Genomic DNA, 8,606 nt, shown 5'->3' with positions numbered 1-8,606 from the left:
AGAAGTCAATATGCAGCTCCTTGTATAGGCACCGACTCTGGGGCTGGAGCTACAGGCGCCAACTTTCCAGTGTGCCATGGAGTGCTCACTGCTCAACCCCTGGCTCAGCCACAGGCCCTGCCCCCACTCCACCCCTCTCACCCCCTCCTCTGAGCCTGCCGTGCCCTCACTCCTCCCCCTCCCCCCCCCAGAGCCTCCTGCATGCCGGGAAACAGCTGATCGGGAGGTGCAGGGAAGGCGGGGGGGGGCTGATGGGGGGCTGCCTACGTATTACTGTGGCTCTTTGGCAATGTACATTGGTAAATTCTGGCTCCTTCTCAGGCTGGCCACCCCTGGTGTAGTTCATTGCTGTTGCTACACAGCCTATTGAGGACTTAAGTGGTGCACAGACCTTGCACTGGTCCTTAGAGAGCAGGAAACCAGAGAACACTAGACAACTGGCCTCTTATTAGCATTGCCCATTGTCTGAACAGTAGCAGATGTTGGTACCTTGTAGGTCAGTTTTCCATTGGAGGAGAAATTAGTGAGGGAGAATCTGGCTATATTTTTTACTGTAACTTACTTATTTTCATGCATACACCATGAACCTTGCACAGAGGTGGTCACAGACAACCGAGGGGTATTTCTTCTTTCAGGTATCTCAGCCCTAACACCAATAGCTGGTTCACGGGGAGCAGCTGTGTCCCAATAATTTAATCCAGTTAGAGAGATGAAGGTAGAGAGCAAACTCTCCCTTAAAAAGAAACCGTACCATGAAACTAAGACCCGATGCATCATTTCTTCAAAGATTGTATACTCCTCACATGCTAAGGAAAAGAACCTGAAAGCCACTAAACTAAGAAAAGAATGATTACTGAACAAGCATATGAAAGAAAAGAGATATCAGGAAGGTGTTCCCTGGAATGTTAAATTAACATCTGTGAGAAGGATAGTATAACTAGTAAAAATCTATAGATAAGTACTTGAAACATCATTAGTTGCCCTAAAGCACAAAATGTTTTGAAAAGTCCAGGTCTACAAAATAGTTTGGTGACTACAAAACATTTTCCCTCCCCAACAGGGGTTCCCATGTCTAGTTGGCAGCCGGTATCAAGTGGAGTGCCCCAAGGGTCGGTCCTGGGGCCGGTTTTGTTCAATATCTTCATAAATGATCTGGAGGATGGTGTGGATTGCACCCTCAGCAAGTTTGCAGATGACACTAAACTGGGAGGAGAGGTAGATACGTTGGAGGGTAGGGATAGGATACAGAGGGACCTAGACAAATTGGAGGATTGGGCCAAAAGAAATCTGATGAGGTTTAACAAGGACAAGTGTAGAGTCCTGCACTTAGGACGGAAGAATCCAACGCACAGCTACAGACTAGGGACCGAATGGCTCGGCAGCAGTTCTGCAGAAAAGGACCTAGGGGTTACAGTGGATGAGAAGCTGGATATGAGTCAACAGTGTGCCCTTGTTGCCAAGAAGGCCAATGGCATTTTGGGATGTATAAGTAGGGGATTGCCAGCAGATCGAGGGACATGATCATTCCCCTCTATTCGACACTAGTGAGGTCTCATCTGGAGTACTGTGTCCAGTTTTGGGCCCCACACTACAAGAAGGATGTGGAAAAATTGGAAGGAGTCCAGCGGAGGGCAACAAAAATGATTAGGGGACTGGAACACATGTGTTATGAGGAGAGGCTGAGGGAACTGGGATTGTTTAGTCTACGGAAGAGAAGAATGAGGGGGGATTTGATAGCTGCTTTCAACTACCTGAAAGGGGGTTCCAAAGAGGATGGCTCTAGACTGTTCTCAGTGGTAGCAGATGACAGAACAAGGAGTAATGGTCTCAAGTTGCAGTGGGGGAGATTTAGGTTGGATATTAGGAAAAACCTTTTCACTAGGAGGGTGGTGAAACACTGGAATGCGGTACCTAGGGAGGTGGTGGAACCTCCTTCCTTAGAAGTTTTTAAGGTCAGGCTTGACAAAGCCCTGGATGGGATGATTTAATTGGGGATCGGTCCTGCTTTGAGCAGGGGGTTGGACTAGATGACCTCCTGAGGTCCCTTCCAACCCTGATATTCTATGATTCTGTGATTCCCATGTCTAATGATATTGTTACTATGACTCCAACACAACTTTTTGGGTCACTTCTTGTTGAGGTTCCATTTATAAACTATGGAGCACACAGGTCAACAGGTTGTTGATATCACTGACTTCGAACCAGCCATAACACATACTACTACTGTCTGTATCATGCTTATAACCAGAGCCGGTTGCAAATTTTTCAGTGGAATGATTTCCCAATTAAAAAAAAAAAGCCCTTTTTGCAAAACCAAAGTTTTCCACAAGAAAATTTCAGGTTTTCCCCACAAAAAATTAAGTTTTCTGTCAAGAAAAATTGAAATGAGGGCTCCCCAGCTGGAAGGCTCATGTTAATTTTTCTTTCTGTCATGAAAAGCTTTCGCAGATGGGCTGTCAAAGCTAGGCCCCTGACTCTGTCTGCCCACTTCCCCCCACCCCATGCGGCAGCAGGAATTCTCCCAGAAATCACTCCCACAGAACTACCAGTAACAAACTTTATCCAATTTATCAGCAAACCAACAGCCCCAGTGCACCTCAACATCATTCCCTCAGTTACCGATCAGCAGCCTCCTTCCCTATGATCTCTGGCTATTCTCCTGTGCACTGCAGGCCCACAGTTGCCAAGTGCTGAGAAGCTTCGATTCTCCACCTGCTTTATATCTGTAGCAGTAGGCATACATGCTCTTTTCCACAGCCTGGGCAGTTCACCCTCCAGTTGGGGGAGATTAGCAGCAGGGAGTGGGGCAGGATTTCCTGCTGGCTTTCTAGCCAACCAGAGCTCTGTCAGTGGGGAGAGGCCAGTAGCTTTGCTCATCCTCCTGCCAGTCAGGCCTCCTGAGGCAGGGCCAGCTTTCACAGCACAGCTACTGATGTGTGCAGTGGGGCTCCACACTAGAGCAGGCTACAGGAGCAATTACAATGTGTGTTCTTTGTGCTGTTCCTAGGCTGGAGCAATTTTGACCTGTTTACTCAGGCTAAGTGAAAGGACCAGGATTTGGCCTTTGAGGTACTGTCACCTGCTTGTGACTGACCTACAGAGAGGCTAGAAACTTATAATGCTAATTTGCAGCAGAGATTTTTCTTTTAGCTCAAGTGGCAGAGGCTTGAGTTTTGGGAACTGGCTGGCCTGAATTCTATCCCCTTTGCTGCTCGTGTGTGGTCCTGTTGATGACGTTGCACTCTGGACCGTAGGTATGTAGTACATGAAATTTGTTACAGGTTGGCTCCAGATTGTTGGATGGTAACTCCCAAGAGCCCAGATGCTCAAGGATGAGCTTTGCCTGATTGAATGGAGAACATGATATACTTGCTTGTGTTTGGCCATGATGCCTCTGTATGTGTACAGCCATGAATCATCACAGTGTGCCTGCCAGAGGGTGCAATTCACCCTCATGCAGGGGGCCAGAATAAGGCTTATACACCACTTATATACCCCTTCAGGCCTCTCCTAAGGGCTTAACTGGGACATGAGTGCAGCTGACAGCAGATGCAAATTTCAGTCTTAGGGAACAAGACAATCTTAACTGCAGCTGGAGATTAATGAAATTAGTGCAACAAAGCGTGAATATCTTAAAGACACAAAGTTGTTTGGAGGTCTCTTAGTGGGCATCTCATAGGGTGTGTTGTGACATGGCTGTTGTCTGTCATTCTGGGGGCTGTCTTCATCAAAAACCACTACTTTCAGGGTTGAAAGGTTACAGCTTTTGAAGTCTGGCTAGCAAATGTTGTGCCATTATTCACAAATTCATAGAATGATCTTCAGGAGGAAATGCTTCTGGCTACTCTGATGTAGCTGTATTTACAGCTGACAATAACTATTGTGGGTGCGGTAATATCTTTTATTGGACCAACTTCTGTTGGTGTGAGAGACAAACTTTTAAGTTCCATGGAGCTCTTCCTCAAGCCTGGAAAATGTAGGCAGAGCATCACAGCTAAATACAAGGTGGAACAGATTATTTAGCATATGTAGTTAACACATATTTCAAGGGACCTTTCAAGGTGAAGTGGTGCATTAACAACTCTCCAGTCATGGGGGGAAAGGAGAAAAAAAAGGTGTGTGTGTGTGTGTGAGGGGGAGAAGGTGATAGATCGTTGTAACAAGCCATAAATCTAGTATCTCCAGTCCATGATTTTTAGCAAAGTCTAGCCAAGTTACGAATTTAAGCTCCCAGGCTTGTCTTTTGAAAGTGTTGTGCAGGTTTGACGGCTCAGGGATCAGATATAGAGTGATCACTTTGTGAAAAGCGCTCATCCACAGGTGTTATGAAGTTTTTGTCTTTTATCATTTTTCGGTGTGGGTTCATTCGAGAGTGCAGTGATCGTCTCGTTTCACCCACATTGTGGTTACTAGGGCATTTAGTGCGCTTGAACTCACACCGAAAAATGATAAAAGACAAAAAGACCATAATAAAAGCTTGTCTCTCTCACCAACAGAAGTTGGTCCAGTGAAAGATATTACCTCACCCAGCTTGTGTCTCTCATATCCTGGGTTCAACATGGTTACTACAACCTGGCAAACAATAACTGTTGTGTCCAGTGCAGCGAGTACTACATTTTTTTCTTCATATAACAAGATTCCAGATGATTGGAACCAACACTAGTGTGCAGGCAGGGTATGGTATCCATTTTGAAAGCCTTTTGCTGCTGCTGCTGCTGAACAATGACATGCACAAGGGACTTCACAATGTGACTCTACTGCCCAAATTAATTTTACATGCTGAAACTTTGATGTGACTGTAGTTTATTTTGGCATCACTGAAAGGCATCATCAAAAGTCACTATCATGTGAAAAAGCTGAGTCATTGGTGGCTTAAGAAAAAAGGAAACTTTAAAAGAATTCTTATGCAGTTTTCTGATGCTCTGCAGCAGCACGGACTGGGTCCTGCTTATACCAACAAGGGCCACAACCTGAAAAATTGGATGTTTTTCCACAGATAATCTAGTGGCTAAGGTACCTGACTGGGAGTCAGACAACCTGGTTATTAATCTCAGGCCTTCCCCTGACCTTCTGCGTGACCTCAGGCATGTTGCTTCAACTCTCTGTGCCACTGCTTCCCCACTCACCCTTTGTTTAGGATTTCTGTCTAGGGAATCTTCAGGGAAGGGATGCTGGCTCTTGCTAAGTGTTTGTACAGTGCCTAGTACCATGGGACCCCCAGTTTCAGCTGGAGGCTTTCAGGGATACTCTAATACAAATGATAAGTCTACCTAGTGAGAGCTCCAGAAGGCACATCATCTCCCAGGAAGTGCCATTCTTAAAGATATTTTCCCTTTTACAACTGGCCTGGTCTGCTATCATGGCCTCACATCTTCCCTACCTCTTTTGGGGAGGTGAATGGCTCTAACCAGGACTGGTACTTGAACTCAGGGGATCACAATTGTGACCAGCCTCTGGATGAGTGATGCAAGTTAGGGAAGACTCCTTATATATTCCCTCTTTGCTCACCCATGCTCAGTGCAGAGCCCCAACGATTTTCTTTGCAGCATTCAGATGTTTGGTATCTTTGATCACCTGCAGGAGCTCTGATTGCAATGAATAGGAAAGAAGTTTCATTACTTTTTAAAATGGTGCATGACTGAGTGTCTACGTGTGCACACGCACACACACACACACACACACGTTAATAAAGAAACTATTATTAATGGGTTAAAATCCTGCAGTTCATATTAATTTCACAGTCAAAACTCTTTCCCTTCATCCGGGTATTGCCCATAGTGACATGCCATTATGTCAACCTTACTTTCAGTTCTATCAGTCTTTTCCTTAACTGTACACCATACATTCTGTGCTGTATTTAATCGGAAAGTTTTACACTCTGACCTGATGCCAATCTCACTGTGCACACCACTGCAAATTAGGGATAAAACCTGAAGCCTCAGGATATTAAGACATAATTGCACATACTTGTTATCCATAATCGCTGTGCCAGTGTGGTGGAACATACATCCCATCAGCAACACACCATACACCATTGAGATAACTTCTGTGGTTTGCTAAGGAAAACTCTTCTGTGCTGTATCACTTGTGGAAAACATTCCACATGGTACAGTCCTGTAACCTTAAGACCTTTCTGGTGCTGCATGGCTGGAGTCTCTTTTTTATAGGAATTCAGGGCTCATCAATAGAATTTACCTTGCAAAACAGAACATCGCCTGCAACACAAACAGAAATGTAATGTTTTGGGACTGTAAATATGGCCCTCTCTGTTCTGCCAGGGAGGATAAATTAATACTTTATGGGGCTGCTTGCACACTATGGTACTTAACCCCCCTTCTACCTATTATATCATCTACAAAGAAAGCACTTGAATAGGAGTCAGGAAGCTGGCTAGTAGTCTCAGCACTGCCATGTCCATGCTGTGCGATGTTGGGTGAGTCACTTAATTTCTTTCTATCTCAGCTTCCCTATCTGTAAAATGAGGATAATGATACCTATTTTGGTATTAGATCCTTGGAGAAATGGTGCCAGTCAAGTACTATCACTATTGCAGTATAGATGGGATAAGTGGGATGGACACTCCTTCAGCCAGCACTACCAATATAATCCTTACAATGAATGTCCATGCTTTCCACCGAATTTTGGGCAAAGTGAAAATTAAAAGATGCTGAAGAACTGCTGCCTGAGAGAGAAACAGCAAGGCAGTTGCTTCCAAACTTCCCAGTCCATTAATAAACACCGCTTGGGCAGGTAAACATAGACCCAAGATCTGTGTTAATAGGTCAGTAAAATTTAACCATATCTTAATGCTACCAGATGACATTTAAGTTAAAAATAAAACAAGAATAAGGTAAGCTTTGGTTTTACACCAGGATAACTCTATTGATTTCAGGAATGATACTTGAGTTACACAAAAGAGGATCATACCCAATGTCCCTTATTGTCAGGTAGTCATTTATTTCACAGATGTAGAAAGTGTGGAACAGAGAAGCTAAAATGACTCATCCAGGATTACAGAGTGAGTCAGTGAGAGAGCCAAGAACCAAACTCAGTAGTTCTGACTCCAGGCTAAATTATATTTTTGTTTTATTACATTTTGTTTTACTACATTATGATGAGATTTGGCTAATTACGCAGAGATGGCAAAACATTTTAGTTTAACTATTTTTTCATTGAAAAATGGCCTTTTGACCCAAATACATTTTTTTTTTGCAGAAATCTATTCTGTGTGTATACACACAAACACAATAGATTTCTGCATATATATAAATAAATAAACGGAAACCCAAAACAAGCAGGCAGGGTAGTGGGAGATGGTAAAAACATTGTTTTTTGGGGTTGGGTTTTGGGTTTTTGTGAGTTTGAGAATGAAAGGTTTTACTGGAAACTGAACATTTTTACTAAAAGTACTTTTTGAAAGCCAAAAATATTTTAGCTTTCTGTTGCATAAAAAAAAATTCAATATTTCCCACAAAATACAATGGATGTTTTCAGATCAGATCCAGTAGTCATTCAGTTTCCCCACCGCCAAACTCCCTGTGGTATTGAACCTCAGAGCCGCATACAAATCATATGAGCAATACAAAACAAGAAAATTCTGTATGGAACTCTGCCCACACAATTCTTCCAGAATGACTGGAGGCACTGCTTAAAAGTGGGAGTTCTTACTAAATAGAGGGCTCAGTAATATAGATTTGGGTTTCAATGAGACTAATGAGTTGACTATAGCCTCCCTAGTGTGAATGAGGATAACAGAATTGGGCCTTACTGATATGAAATCATTCTGGTTTTGTGTAATGTCATAATATTGTAATGACACTGCTGTAAACTTCACATGCAACATCCAGCCAGCAGGCGGCTTCATAATCCCTTCAGCACAGGAAAGGGACAGCAGCACCGGATGGCAGAAGGCACCTGTCTTAAGAGAGGGCTGCTAGAGGATGCACAGGAGCTTGAGCAGCAGGCTGGAGGCAGCAGCCTGAGAGCTGGCTATGCAGAGTTCAGAGGAGCCAACCTAAAAGGCTGGGAAGCAGCCTGTTATTGGCAAGGGGGCCAGTGGTAATGTGTGACAGGAGGATGCTCTGGAGTGGCCTGCAAAAAGGGATGCTGTGTAGATGGGACCTAACAAATTGGACTTTCATAAGCCTGCCCCCTAGGGGCTGAGTTAGGAACTGTTTGTTCATCTTTTGCTGTAACTTAAAGTCCCCATATCTAGAGTAATTGCAGCATTTATTTCTGGAAGCCCAAATAAAGTAATGCTTTATTTGTTCATGGGAACCCACCAAGGGGGATAACCTGAACGGCCTAGTACTTGGAGCACCGACACTTGCCACCAAGTTTTTGGCACATGCAACATATTCCCAGAGATCTAGGGGACTGAGGTACCGCAGCACTCCCAGCAACACCCTGAAGTGGGGTTGGGTACAGTACTTTTGTGGTGCTAGAATAGAGACTTCGAATAGCACAAGTGATTTTAAAACAAGTATATCAACAAAACTGTGCTTAGTTCTCTTTCAGAGGCTAATCATTTTACCAGATGACACCATCTTTGGACATTCATGGGCATCAATTGATGCCTTGTGGGCATCAATAAAAATGTGTTCAGT

The sequence above is a fragment of the Lepidochelys kempii genome, chromosome 2, assembly GCF_965140285.1.
Source record: "Lepidochelys kempii isolate rLepKem1 chromosome 2, rLepKem1.hap1, whole genome shotgun sequence".
Classification (NCBI taxonomy): domain Eukaryota; kingdom Metazoa; phylum Chordata; order Testudines; family Cheloniidae; genus Lepidochelys; species Lepidochelys kempii.
This window is presented reverse-complemented; position numbering follows the sequence as displayed.